Raw genomic sequence first — 15,903 nt, 5'->3', positions numbered from 1 at the left:
GGTATTGAATGAGTATTTATTGAATACTTGATCATGACATGTAATAGTCACTGAGTGACCAGCTCATCATTGCATGTACATTGTCTTGTTGCAGAATCATGACTAAACACCTTGTATGACAGGTACTATTGTATCAGGAAATTGAGAGTTACATGGGTTATATAACTTGGCTAAAGCTGTCTAACTTTTGACATAGTAGCAGAACTAGGCCTTATATGTGTGACTTTGCAGTGTGGGCGGAGTCTATACTCAGTGACAGCAGTGCTGCACAGTCTATGCCCACATACCCATGTAAGCTAATAGCTGTCACAGATTCACAGGCTGGTGATGAAGCAAGACAACTCATGCTGTGATGCAGATATGAAAATGCTGTGTCTGGGGTACAAAGAACCTAACAACATCCATTCTAAAGGAAACCAGCAAGGACTTCCAAGGAAAAGAGAAAGTCTAAAGACTTTTGAGAGTTAGAGTAGCTGTTGTGGACAATAATTGGTTCCAGGTGGTGAGGTAGGGAGCACTGGCAGGTGGGACTGTTGGGTTAAGATGAGACTATCTGTGAAGATGAGATGTCCCTCTCTTGGCCCTCTGCCCCCATTCTAGCAGACACAGATACACACACACACACACACACACACACACACACACACACACACACACACGTGCAGACACAGGAATTCACACACATACACTCCACTTTGCCCACTTAAGTAATTTTTTTTTTTTTATAAAATAACAATCATTACATTTTTCTCTCTCATACTCTTAGGGACTCTTTAGAAACACACATAATGAGCAGAAAGATTTCTATTTTCCTATACTTTTTTTATGACTGATTAAAATCACTGCTTTGACTAAGTCCTAAAACTCTCTTTTCTTTAGAAAAGTTTTCTTGCCTTTCATAATCATCACCTAGTCAAAACTCTAGAAGCTTCCCCACCTCCACACCACACTTATCTATTACCTCAAATAATTTATCCTTGGCTTTGAAGCCTCCTATTCGTGGCACAATTATTCTTCTGTTCTCCATGACTAGTGTGTCCTGGTCCAAACTGAACAGTGATGTTCAATTTAGTGCTCACCGCCTCTTCAACAAGCCTGTGACGCTTCTTGAGAATTCTTTGTGTCTTCAGAAATGGACACTGTATCTGGCCCAGGCTGTGGATCAGGAAAGAGCTTTCCATCACTGAAGGAAGTCCATTAGGTATGCTGAGTAAACACAAACTGGAGATCACTACTTTTATACCTTCTAATTCCAGATCCTCAGATCTCCAGTTTTAAAGTTCTGAAATGATGTAGAGCAGAGATAGAATCAGGGAACTTGTTTTCATGCCACCTCCTCCAGATTCATGGGTAAAGATCCTCTGGACAGACCACTGCTCTCAATCCTAATGAGCCACTGAGCTATATGTTGCTCATAGTTGGGCTTTCCAATGGTTCCTCACCCTCACTTCCCATTCTATCATATCTTACATGCTACTCAGGTCTTAAGATTGCAGAAAGGCACATTTTTTTCTGACTACAGTCCATTTAAGTTTCTGTAGCAAAATACTGTAGACTTAGTGACTTACAAACAACAAAATTTATTTCTCACAATACTGCAGGCTAAGAAACCCAAGAACATGATGTTGGCAATATCTATATTTGCTAAATACCCATCTCAAGGTTCACAAAGGCTCCTTCTAGCTAAGTCCCCACATGGTAGAGATGGTAAGCTAGCTCTACATGGCTTCTTTTATAAGGGCACTAATGGATTCTCAAGAGATTTCCTGGAATAATGGTACAATCATCTCCTAATATCATTCCATCGGGGATTAGAGCCCCAATTTTAGAATCTGAGATGGACACAAGTATTCAGACCACAGTAGAGAAAGAGAGACCACTCAACTCAGTGATCTTGATCACAGCACTTGCCAGGCAGCATAGAGAAGGCATTGCCACCTGCCATGGGTGAAAGCTGGCCATCCATAGGTGAGAGACAAGAATCAACCTACTAATGCAGTAAAGCTGATGGAAGTCACACAAGAGACAGAGAGAATAGATGCCCAGTGGAGATTACAGGGAAAGGTTCTTGGGCATAATTGGCTTCATACCAGAGGCTCATCAGAGAAGAATGATGTGTGAGAGAATAAGCAAACATCAGAAGAGCATATAGCATGAGGAAATAAGTTTCTTCTCCTCCAAAGTATTTTTAGACACAGTGGTGATAGAGTGAAATTGGTTTGGGCTTAGTTACTGTTCTATTGCTGTGAAGAGACTATATAACCAAGGCAATTTACGGAAGAAAGAGTTCTGGGGCTTGCAGTTGCAGATGGTGAGTCTATGGCCATCATGGCAGGGAGCATGGCAGCAGACAAGCAGATGCAGAAGCAGTAGCTGAGAGCTTACATCTAGTCTCCAATCACAAGGCAGAGAGAGGTAACTGTGAATGCCATGGGCTTTTAAACCCTCGAACTCCACCCTTGGTGACACATCTCCTCCAACAAGGCCACTCCTCCTAATCCATCCCAAACAGTGCCATCGACTGGCAACCAATTATCCAAACATACGATCTTCTAGGGGGCATCATTATTCAAACCACCACAGTACACCATACTCAAACTAAGGACTATGAGAAAGCATTGCAGGATGGGATTCCTGACCCTTTTTAACTCCACACATAGCGTACATGTAGAGTGCATATCCCTGCTCAATACCAAGTTATCAACTTCATAGTGACTAAATGGAATGACTTACAGTATCTCCTGCCAGTGATGACACCTCTCTCCTCCACCTATGAATGTATCTTAGAAGTCAAGTAGATGAAATGAAACAGGCAGAACCTTAAATCAAAGCAGGCATAGATTTCTAATCATAAGCTATTCAGAAGATAGCCCAATGAGTTCAAGTATCTCATTCTCTAATGCCATCCACATTAACAGTTATGCACTACTGCAGTTGAAATCCACTCTGCTAAAGATACTGTAAAAGGGTAAAATTGAATCATCCTTTTTATCTCCTTGTTCTGTTTTCTTTTTAGGTGATTAGGAAATAGGGCAGTGGTGAGACTTGTTGAAGATGAAGCAGATGTTGGTGGAGGAAAAAAATCACCCTGCTCTGGCTTAATTATCATGTCTCAAGCAGAAACAAACTTGAGTCAGGGATGGACTGAGGCAAGATGAGGTAAGAGATAGTATATCAGTTTTATAGACACTACTACCACCATACCCCTAGGGCAAATACTCATAGTTTATATCAAAGAGTTTTTCACAGACACCTACATGTGGGCCTTTGCAATTTTAAAAATCTTAGAGTACAGTATAGAGTTTGTGAAAAATGAATTCCAAACTCTCTTAAGGATCCTTTAAATATGGTCACTGATATTAGGCTGGGTCTCCTTCTGTTGAAAGTTGGACTCTCCCTACTTCCACTGTTTTGATTTTAGTTGGCATTCAGCTTCTGAGGACAGGCATCACCAGTTCTTATAGAACATCACTGTTCTATAGCCTAAGAATATCCATGTTCTGTTTCCTGGCTGCTAACATGTAGGCCAGGCTGGCCTAGAACTCATGATCCTTCTACCTCTGCCTCCTTCAGCAAATCCTACAGCCATGTGCCACCACAAGTGGTTGTCATTATTCTAAGTACTTGGAAAAGGCCAAGAGATTGATTATAAGGAAAGACCTAGAGAAGTACAGAGCCCATTGACCCACATCTGAGCCCTTGTATAGGAGTTGGCCAAGACTGATAGCTCCAGGATTCTCAGTTAACAAATGAGGTAATTAATCCTTGTCCCAACTGTGACAGAATACGTTATGTTCAGTTACAACTTCTGTTTCATTAGTGGTTCTTCTAGAAGTGAAGAGATAATGTGGTTCAAGCTAGCTCACGTGCAGGAGAGCAATGATGGAGGCAGAAGCAGATCTTGCATTAGTCCAGAAAAGGGCTGAAGACCAAGATTCGGTAAAATTAATAATAAGGTATTAGGAAGGGAATCCTCTTTATATTTCTCCTTCCCATATCCCCCTTTCTTTCTCTTCTCCCTTACTCTGTCTCTTTATGTTTCTATTGTCTCTCTTCCTGCCCATCCTCTTTCCTTTCCACTGAATCTGTCTTTCATTGTTTCTGTGCATGCGGTCTATGCAGCTGAGTTAGCCCCTTGTTACATAAGCATTGAATAGTCTACTTGAAGAGAAGAATCTAATTAGCATCTTTTTGCACTAGGTAACTCAAATCTCAGATTACAGTCAAGTCACCTATACCCTAGGGAGAGTCACTCATTCAGGGATATAGATGGGATGATGTTTTCTCAACAGAAATACTCTGGTTAGTTTTCTCCATGCTTTGATAGAATATCTTACCAATGTAACTCAAGGAAAAAAGGATTGCTTTTGCTTCACAGTTTGAGGGCACAGTCAAGGAAGACATAGAGGCAGAACCACAAGGCAGGTGGGCACATTGTATCCTCAGTCAGAAAGCAGCGGGATGGGTATGGAGACTCCGTTCACTTTCTCCTTTCCACTCAGTCCAAGATCCCAGCAAGTAGAAGGGTGTTTTTTCTTCAGTTAAAACCCACAGACATACCAAGAGGTATGTTTCCATGCTGAATCTAAATCCAGTCAAATTGAAATTATGATTAACCAACATGAGAGGCCACCCTAAGTCTAGTACATTGATTTTTTTCAAGATCTTGGGACAGGCCTGGTGGCAATCGTAACTAGCTTCAGCTACCAACTGAAGTCACTTGGGAAAATGGACCTAAAATTGAGGAATTGCCTACATCAGACTGACCTGAGGCATTTTATTTTTAATAATTTATTATTATTATTTTCGTGCATTAGTGTTTTGCCTACAGGTATATCTGTGTGATGGAGCCAGAGCTTCTATAATGCAGTTACAGACAGTTGTGAGCTGCCATGTGGATGCTGGGACTTGAACCTGGGTCCTCTGAATGAGAAGCCAGTGTTCTTTTTTTTTTTCTTTTAAGGACCCAAAATTTATTATCAGACAAGATTGAAAGAAAATGATGAAAAATACTGTAACGTCTCATATATGACATGTAGGGCTATAGGTACTTTTAATTTTTTCATGTTCATTTTTAATATAATTCAGTTTAAGTGAAGGGTTTCTTTTGATCAGTAATAAAGGCACAAGACTGAAATAATGAGAATAATTCATAATACATTTGGGATACCATTCTGGAATTAAAGTTGACCAAAAGTCCTAAAATGTCCATTTTACTATTTATCATAAGCTAATGAATGAAAAATATCAAAATGTATAAATCATACTTCATCATAACCCAAAGCATCAAACTGAGATATACTGATTCTGATAGGACAGTTTATAGACACTAAACTATTCTTTTAGATTTTATAGTGTTGTTTTAATGTTAAAGTTAAGAAAAATAAAAATATACTTAATGATTTATGATTTTTCTTTTGTACAGTGCTATTGGATACTGATATATCTGGCTGATACCATGACTACATTTGTTTTATTGTTTGGTATACTTTTTTTTTTTTTAAATTCTGACTTACAGCTGTTGGTTTGGCATTTTCTAAATATGTGCCAACACTGCATAAAATTCACAATAACTAAAGAATAAGTATTAAAGGTATTTTTAAGTACAATAGAAAGTTTCCTGTGTGTATACTGACACTTTAATCTTGTTGACATCACATACTTGGAAGAGAAGCCAGTGTCCTTAACCTCTAAGCCTTCTCTCCAGTCCCATGATGCATTTTCTTATTTGCTAATTGATGCAGGACAGTCCAACCCACTGTTGCCAGTGTCATCCCTAGGAAGACTGGCCTGGCTGTATACGAAATGTAGCTGGGCAAACCAGAGTGAGTGATCCAGTGAGCAGCATTCCTCCCCCGTCTTCTGCTACAGGTTCTTGTCTTGAGTTCCTGTCTTAGATTCCCTCCATGATGGACTAAACCAGCAGAATGAATAACGCCTGTCTTTTCCTACCTCTTTTGTTCAGTATTTCATCATAGCAACAGAGAGAAAAGTGACAGTGGTATATATCTGTAATTCAAGCACTGAGGAGGTTGAGACAGGAAGAGCACCAGGAGATTGGAGACAGCCCAGGTTACATAGTGACAACATGTCCTCAAACAAACAACCATCAATCAAAAACAACTTGAAAGATGCTTGAGGCTTGTACATCCCCAGAGTGTAATACTCAGCACACTTGAAAGTGTTTCCACATTCCACATGGGTGTGTGGTTTACAATCTTACACTGAAATTTTGCAGGGCTTTGTCTTTTTCAACTGTTCCCACAGCTAATAATTCCAGTTCAGAGCATAAATATTGTGGCCTCATTAAAGTTATAGACACAAGGCACAGTCCAGAAACAAACCTGCATGAAGAAGTGGGCCCTTTGTTACTGACAAGAACACAGATTCTTCTACTTTAAGGAATTGACCCATCACCCCATGGGTTGCTCAACTCTGGATGAAAGGTACACCTGTTTATTTGTGCGTGACTCTGCACTGACGTGTGTGGAGGCATCCTGTGTTTATGTCTTCCATGTTGTGTGTAATCTATACTGAGAAAGCTAATTATTAAACCCTGAGAGTGTGCCCAGAGGCTACTGTGAGAGATGCATCCAAAAAATTATCTAAAAATAACTAAGCAATAAATAACCATTTGCAGATGGGAATTGTTCATGCAGTATGCCAAGCAACAGTGAGTTTTTTGTTTGTTTGTTTGTTTTTAGACATGGTATTTTTGCAGTTTCTTACTGAGTATACTAAATTCAGACTATTTAAGGCAGATCATTTAAATAACAGTGTGATAAAATTGACTGGCTCAAAATTAATGTTACTTTAAAAGACATTATTGAACTATGGCTTTTATGTTAGAAGCCCGTCACTGGTGCATATCCTTATACATTATTAAAAGTTCCGAGGGAATCATTTCTGAGAGGGAGGCAGAGAATGCCAATCATTATTTTAGATTATATTGTCAACAATGCAAGGGCCACTCTTCAAAGTAATAACTTAAGTGCTCAGTGTTTTATTTGTTCACATTCACCGACAGTGAAAAAGTATAAAAGAAAAAAACTAGACATATGATGTCAATTGTGCCCTGGGAATATGCTACATAAATGTGGTTGCATCTGTGAGGAAGCTGAAGTGTTTGCATTAAAAGACTTAGAAATGTAAGAGAATAAGAAATTCTTAGCTATAGTGTCACACCAGCCTTTACAGGGCAATCAGATGATAGTAAGTGAGCAAGACTTAGTGCCAACTTACACCGGATTGAGCATGATTTTTGATAATACTGAATGACTTATCACAGTGGTTCTCAACCTTCCTAATGCTGAAACCCTTTAATACAGTTCCTCACGTTGTACTGACATCCAACCATAAACTTATTCCATTGCTACTGTTATGAATCATAATGTAAATAATGTAAAATGTAAATGTGATATGCAGATGGTCTTAGGTGACCTCTGTGAAAGGGTCATTCGACCCCCCAAGTTGAGAACCACTGAACCCAAACAAAATGTTCAGTGTGCTTTTCAAGGATGCTCTTGTTTATATGGTCTTCTGTCATTACTAATGCATGTACAGCTAGTGGTCTGGCCATGTACTTCAGACTTGTTCAATAAAGCCACAGTGCTTCTATTTAACAATGCAATTAATTTTCCTATTCAAGAAAATACCCATCCATTAAGTAAAAGACTTTGGCTCTGGTTTTAGACTTCAAGAAAAATACAGTCATACACTTACTATAGTTTAACTTGCTGGATACTTCCTCTGTTTAACCTAATGTGTGGAAAGAATAGTGTGACCCTTTCATGCCCTTTCTGGTGAAATACAGCTTAACAGAGCAAAAACAAACTATAAAATTCCAAAATCTCATCACTTGTGAGACCAAAACCACAAATTAAAACAACATAAATTTCTTACATTTTTCAAAAGTAGTGCTCAATACTAATAAAGGAGGATGATAGACAGAGCCAGGTATAGTCATGATGTCTCTAAACTGGTTTATCAGTGCTTGGAAGGCTGAGATAGATGGATCGTGCATGAGTTTGGAGCTAGTCTGAGTAACATGGTGAGTATAGGACCAGCACTGCAACAAGTGAGATCCTGTCTCAGTAAATAACTGAAATTTCAAAACAGATTGTTTTAGCTCTTTTATAAGAAATCTATGAGAACTGAAAGAAAGGTTGGGGGTAAGACTGGGGGAGTGGGAGGAGGGAAGAGAGGAGGATCTGTGGTTGGTTGGTAGGTAAAATAAACAAAAAAATTCTTAATAAAGAAAAAGTAAAAAAAAATAAAAAAAGAAAATTGGATCACAGAAAAAAGAAAACATGAGAAACAAATGTATGTGACAATTGAAATTATTTTATTTAAATTATATATAGAATATTCATTAATGAATAATGAAAGTCTCAAAGAAATGGTGAGGGACCTAAGTTTATATAGAAGGTGATAAGGATCTCACTATGGTTATAAACTGGGAAAGTATGGGAACGAATCCTAACTTAGAATATGCAAGTATAGGCTGGGTGTTTGGGTTCCTCAGTTGGGTGAAGAATGGTTAAAGATATTCTGAATGATTTTTGTTGTCATTATTTCTTTAAAATTCATTGAGCCATGAAAAGAAAATTTTGGGGTTAATTGTCAAGTCCTGTATCATTTGTCCAGCCGCTGCATAATGATAAAGTGCAGGGCTTGTTCAAGTAGTCTGTCAGGCTGTATCATCTCAGCCAGTCATCTCGAAATTGTCCTGAGCAGTTTGTAGTCCAAAGTCGATCTTTCCATGGTGTTAATGGCTTTACCATAGTCCATGTGAATTCATCTTTGTAGGGTCCCATCATCCTTTTGAAGATTTCAAAGTCACTGTTAGGTATGGTCATGGTTCTCTGAAGACTTTTTTTTTTTTTTTTTTTTTTTGCCTCCTCTGTGGTTTGGAGTAATCACAGTCTGATAAATAAATGTCTGTCTCTTGGAATCATGAGCATTCTTCCCTAGAAGAGCAATTTCTCAGCAATTTCTCCCCACCATTTGTCTTGCCAAACTTTTCCAGACTGACCTTTGGTGATGTTTTCTTGTAACACGATGGTCCTGGCAATTCTTCTCTGAACAAGCAGCAGTAAACTCTTCATCCCAGGTAGCAGCATCATTGCAGTCATCAACACAATGAGAAGCAGCCTGTGACTCAGAGCAGCAGTCACTGCCTCCATGGTCCCACTGCCACCGTTTGTAGCTAGTCCCCAGCCGGCCTTAGCTTCTCCCTAGCAAACCTCCTAGGCTGGCCTCAAACTCAGGATCCTCCTGCCTCTGCCTTCTTCAGTAAATCCAACCAGGGTTCCACCACAACTGGCCAAGTATAGCACAAGGCCACAGGCAAGAGGCTTTTTCGTGAATTTGTACCACGAACGTTGGTCGCTAGATGTAGCATGAACTTAAAAGTTCTTATTAATGAAGTCAAACCTGAGGCAGGTTATTGGGATGAATGCTGGAAGATCAGAGAAGCAGAACAAGTCACGGCTATCTCACCTTGCTAGTTCCTAAGGTGATCCTGTTTCCTCAGGCTGGAAGTTTCTGAGTCCTCCTCACATGAATCTCAGCTGAACTGTGTTGCTCCAAAGCCTGAATGCTTAACTAACCAAATGCTTAACTAACTACATGCTTTACTCAGTTAGTTCCTGGTCCTCATGCCTTATATACCTTTCTCTTTCTGCCCCCACTCCCTGGGATTAAAGGTTGGGTTTCTGGGATTAAAGGCGTGGGTCACCATGCTTAGCTGTTTCTAAAGTGGCCTTGAACACACAGAGGTCCACCTGGCTCTGCCTCCCAAGTGCTGGGATTAAAGGTGTGTACCACCACCACCCAACTTCTGCTATAGCTTGCTCTGACCCATTTTCTAGCCACCATTTCTGGCTCTGTTCTAGTGGCTGTCTGTTCTCTGATCCCAGATAAAATTATTAGGGTGCACAATATTGTTGGGAACACAATACCCACCACAGAGCCATCTGTTGAAAGGTCACAGAAGGGCTGGAGGATGGCTCTGTGGATAATGCTCTTTCTGTGCAAACTTGACTATCTGGATTCATGTCCTCAAACCCACATAAAAAAGCCAGATGTGGTAGTGCATGTTTGTAACCCCAGAACACTTTTGTAAGGAGTTATAAAACTGGGACAAGAGAATCCCAGGGCCAGATAGCCTAGAATATACCACAGTGAACAAGAGTAAAGACCTTGTATTTTAAGAAAGGTGTAAGCTGAGGCCTGACACTTAAAGTTGACCTCTGACCTCACTACACATTCTGTAGTATGTGTACATCTGTACTTACAGACACATGAATGCACACTTACACAAATCCTACACACACACACACACACACACACACACACACACACACACACACACGAAAGGTCATAACAGATAGTATTGATTCAGAGTTCCATATAAAAGGTGGATGCTGAGGATGACAAAGACAAATACTCACATAGAAGTCTACAGGAAAGAGTCAGCTGCTAAACTCAATGCAACTAGTTTGATGCATTGTACAATTCAGAAATTTTCTGTTATATAGCCCCCTTGTTTAAGGGCACTGAAGCTTTCCAGCTAGTGTGTAGATAGATACTCTTGGTGATACTGTGCACAGTCATGCTTGCCTCTATATCCTAAGTGATAATAAATTCATCATAAAAATAACCCTAAGACAAAGTCAATAATCTAAAAATGACATCACTTTAACATAGGACAAGTCTAAATTCTAGCTATAGAGTGATATAGTATTTGACATTAAAGTACTTAACTTTAATGAGCATTATCCATGATAGATGAAATTCTTATGCAACAAATTTGTTATTTACTTTCCAGAGAACATATTTCCTCAAACCAGCAAAAATGAACACATTCACTAATAAGCTAAGATGGTTATATATTATTGTCAACCTATTTAGATTATGGAATCAGTGAAACGCCTCTCCAGCTGTACCTGTAAGTGTCTTTCCATAGAGACAATACCCACCCTGAATATGGCATCACAATCCATGTTCTGGGATCTACAGCTGAGAGAGAACTGATCTGTTCAGGTATGAGCATCATGTTGCTGCTGAGAGTCACCCTGACAACATATCTTTCTGGCTGTGCTGACTGTACCCTCAAACTGTGGGTTAAAATAAACCTTTTATTAAATATCCATCAGGTATTTGGTCACAACAATGAAAGTAATTACTTTAAGACCCAAACATATATATAGTCTGCACATGAGGGTAAAAAGCAAAAGTATATAAATGTAAAACTACAATACAAAAATAATACTTCAATATTCTGTTACTTGAATCTAATCTATATCTAATAAATGACTATTTAATATCAGTCTAAGGTTTGCCTCCTAAAGATCTTAGAAATTGCCTTTTAGTTAGCCTACTATGGAATATAACTTCTTATGAAATAAGTATTTTGAAATAATGGTTCAAATTTTAAATATAATGTATAATTTTTATATCTTCAACATTAAGATGAAATATTACCATATTTACCAGTAAACCTATATACATTTACAAAAACACATTGCAAAAATAATAAAGATATATTAGTGTTGTATTTAATGCAAGTCAGAGAAGACAGCTGTTCCTATCAAATTAAAACTTTAAAATCTTATTTGCCAAGTATTTCCCTAAATCTATATGTGAGTTGGACTCTCTAAGGATAACTTTAAATTTTAACATACTAACAATCTTAGTAATTTTATTTCTTTAATTTATGAGAATTTTTGAAATATTTAATATTTGTAAATAGTAATTTATTTCTAAATCTGTCAGAATAGAAATCCTGTGCTTTCCAATAAATTTGAAAATGGCATCTGTAGACAAGGTAAGAACACAGTGAAATATGAAGGGAGTAAGTAAGGGACATGTGACTTCTTCCTTGGGCCTCCACAAGCATATCCAAGGAAGGATGTAAAGGTACCCTTCACCTCTTAACTTTGACACTTTCACCCACATGCACATACCTACCCACCCTCTCTCCAAAATACACACATACACACACACACACACACACACACACACACACACACACACACAAGAGTAACAAACCAGTGTATCTAGTACACACATACTTTCCATTAATCATTCATTCATTTACAGAAATAAGCAAGCAGTCCAACGACAAAGCCAGTACCAAAAGAATCCAAGACAAATCCTTATGGTGCTTTCCATGCACAAGCACTCATAACACAAGTTTAGGAATCAAGCTCACCACAGGGTTACAGCCAGAGGCCTCCAGAAACCTTCCCTGAGCATGGAAAAGTTATTACAATAAGAAAGCCTGGTCCTAGGCTGCAATCCATAACCACAGAGAAGCTAGGTAACAAGGAGGCCCCTAAGAGTGACATGCATAGATCCGCCTAAGGGGAAATAGATAAAATCTCCTGAGTAAATTGGGAGCCTGGGGGTAGGGAGGTAATTGGAGGTAGGAAGAGAACAAGAGAGAATGGGATGGTTGTTGAGTTGGAAGAAAGATGGAGAGGGAGAGCAAGGAAAGATTTCTTGTTAGAGGGAGCCATTATGGAGTTAGGGAGAAACCTAGTGCTAGGGAAATTCCCAGGAACCCACAAGGATAAACCCAGCAAGACTCCAAGCAGTAGTGGAGAAGGTCCCTGAATTGTCCTTCCCCTGTAATCAGATCAATGACTACCCAAATTGTCATCGTAGAACCTACATCCGGTAACTGATGGAAGCAGATGTAGAGATCCACGCTAAGCACTGGGTAGAGTTCCCAGAGTCCAGTCGAAGAGAGGAGGAACTAGCAATGGGACCAGGATTTATCCTTAGTAAATTAACCGGCTTTTTTGGGGCCCATTCCCTATGGAGTGACACCTTGCTCAGCCTCGATACAGGGGCGAGGGGCTTGGTCCTGCCTCAATTTGATATGCCAGATCTTGTTGACTCCCCATGGGTGGCCTTACCCTCTCTGAGGAGTGGATTGTGTAGGTTGGGGGGGGGGGGTGAGCAGGAGGAAGGGAGGGAGGAGGAACTGTGGTTGGTATGTAAAATGAAAAAAAACAAAAACTTTTAAATTAAAAAAAAAAAAAAAAAGGAAGAAAGAAAGCCCGGTCCTATGTGAGTTACAGAAGCAAACCTGAAAGAGACTGTGCCAGATGAAGGGACAGTTTTCTCTAGATCCCTGCAATAGAGAAGATGCTCACTTGCTAATGAGAAAGCATAAAATGAAAGGAGCCTCAAGATTCCTAGAGGCATACAAAGCCACTTAGGAATGTGTGGGCTCATGAAGAATGTAAGTGAGTCTTGTCTAGAAATCCACTAGTTCAGGATGGCTCTGAGCGGTGACAGCATTTCTTCACCATTGTTACTTTCTAGGAGAGAACCCAACTGTTCCCTTGCTTTTTATAGAGAACACTTACTCAGAAAGGGCCCAGGTGGTCAGGTACTGCTGAGAAGACAGTGCACTTGCCAGTGTACTTAAGTGCAGGGGTCACATCCTGCCTGTGTCCTTCAGTAGATTACGACTTTGGGAACACACATAATTTCATTCTTAATTTCCTAATCATCTTCCAGGGCATTGAAATAGTAGCCTCATCATAAAGTTTTTATGACTCAATAAAGCTATAAAATTCTAGAAGGAGATTGTACTAATGGATAAGTTGTCATAAATGAAAGCGAACCATTGTTACCTTAGCTGTTTAAAACTAAACAAATACTGTAAGCAAATGTATTCTATTCTGAAGACCTGTAAGACATAGTAGACCTTTTTATAACACCATGAGTTTATTTTATTCTTTAATCTGCCAAGTTGGATTTTTAATCCAAATGGAAATTTTAATGCTCTTTAACATATTAATTAGAGATTTTGTGATTAGGACAGAGGGATATTGTAAACCTGTTCATTAAAGGTAAATGCAAGGAAGCTTAGTTTTTCCCCCAAGTAATCAATTGAATATTAACAAATTAAGCTAAAATCATAGTCAGAAAGAGCAGAATGATGTCTTTCTGAACTTGTTATTTTTTTTCTTTTTCCCATTCCAGCAGAAGCGAACTGCACATCGGCTGTCTAAGGGAGGTCTGGGCATTAGATTTCTTTCATCTTAACATATGCCTTCCTTTGGGGGAGGGAAGTGAACAGCAAGAGAGCGTGGTTCGAACTTCCATTGTTGAAGCAGAAACTTTTTGTTTGTTTGTTTGTTTTTGTTTTTGTTTTTCAAGACAGGGTTTCTCTGTGTAGCTTTGCACCTTTCCCTGGATCTTGCTCTGTAAACCGGGCTGCCCTAGCACTCTCAAAGATCTGCCTGGCTCTGACTCCCGAGTGCTGGGATTAAAGGCATGCACCACCACCGCCCGGCAAAGAATTGTTTTTTGTTGTTGTTGTTTTGGTTTCGTTTTTTGTTTTTTTGAGACAGAAACATCCGTGTGTTTTTTCCTTCCCATTCAAAGCTTTGGAACTGGGGGCGGTGGTAAGATGGGGGAGTAGTTTGTGTTCCTTTGGGCCCCTTCCCTTCCCATGTTCAATTTGCACTGCAAAGGGTGTTAGAGTAAATGTCTTGTTTGGGAGGAGAATAAAACTAATCGCTACAAAATTACTTATTTTTACAACACTTTTTCTTACTTAATGTATTTGCGTGTAGGTGCACATGTGACATACCACACACATGGAGATCAGAGAACAACCAGGAGTGAGTTCTTTCACCGTGTGGATCCTGGATATTGAACTCAGGTTGTCAGACTCGGTAGCAGGAACCTTGACCTGCTGAGCCATCTTGCAATTCCTACAGAATCATTTAGATCATGCAATACATTAGAAATAAGACAAGTTCTGAAATACACAACTGAACATAAGGCAGAGATCTATGGATAGTGACAGCTCTGGCCCAACAGATATATCTGTAACATAACTCCTGTGCATGGCCATGGCTCAGGAAACATCATAGAAGAGTGAGGCTGGAAGATTTTAAGAGCCAGGCCACCAGGAAATCTGCTGTGAGATTATGTCTCCTAGAAATGCCCATCCAAACAAAACCTGAACAATAACAATATCAGTGTACATGTTGTCTTAGTCACTGTTCTGTTGCAGTGAAGAGGCATGGTAACTATTACAACTCTTAGAAATGAACACTTTAATTGGGGAACTCGTTTACAGTTTTAAAGGGTTAGTCTGTTATCAGCATGGTAGGGAGCATGGCAACTTACAGGCAGGTGCTGGAACAGTAGCTCAAGGTTATATCCTGATCTGCAGGCAGAAAGAGAGACTAGTCTTGGCTTGGGCTTCTAAAACATTAATGGCCACTCCCAGTGACACACTTCCTCCAACAAGGTCACACCTACTCCAATAAGGCCATACATACCTCCTAATCCAATTCTTTTAGTCTTTTCAAATAGTTCCACTACCTAGTAATTAAGCAATCAAATATATGGAAAAAAATATAAGAGCCTATAGGGGCCATTCTTTTTGGTTATTTGTTTGTTTGATTGGCTGGTTGGTTTTTCAAAACAGTTTCTCCATATAGCTCTGGGTGTCCTAGAATAGATCTGTGGACCAGAGTGGCCTCAAACTTAGAAATCTACCTGCCTCTGCCTCTAGAGTGCTGGGATTAAAGGAAGGTGTGCACCACTCTGCTCTGCATCTGGGGACCATTATTATCCAAACTACCACACATACTAATGGGGAAGAGGGAAAAAAATATCTCAGTACACCACCCCTAGACAAAGAACTACAGGCAATAATGATTGCTGAACAAAAGAGAATTAAACCCTTCCAAGGATGAACCCCCTAACTGGTTGTCCAATATGAAGTGGTCATCCCAGAAAATCGTATACACACAAACAATGAAACTGGACCTGGTAGGTAGTGTTTAAATATTTGTGAATACACACACACACACACACACACACACACACACACACACACACACAAACACAAACACACACACA

At 39.5% G+C, this 15,903-nt stretch overlaps 1 long non-coding RNA gene across 3 annotated transcripts in view; it reads left to right on the top strand.

The window, feature by feature from the left end:
* The window catches only part of LOC118582288, a 110,154-nt gene that overhangs the window by 2,092 nt on the left and 92,159 nt on the right, over nucleotides 1-15,903 (top strand). For 2 of the 3 annotated variants that reach the window (XR_004944753.1, XR_004944755.1), the window contains exons 2-3: nucleotides 3,017-3,159; nucleotides 6,268-6,446. This is a non-coding gene — a long non-coding RNA (uncharacterized LOC118582288). Of the gene's footprint in view, nucleotides 1-3,016; nucleotides 3,160-6,238; nucleotides 6,447-15,903 lie in introns of all 3 variants that reach the window. The other variant, XR_004944754.1, reaches the window with a different exon arrangement.

Source organism: Onychomys torridus, chromosome 4 (assembly GCF_903995425.1).
Source record: "Onychomys torridus chromosome 4, mOncTor1.1, whole genome shotgun sequence".
Lineage (NCBI taxonomy): Eukaryota > Metazoa > Chordata > Mammalia > Rodentia > Cricetidae > Onychomys > Onychomys torridus.
Note: the sequence above shows the minus strand (reverse complement) of the source record. Positions and strands in the feature narration are given on the sequence as shown.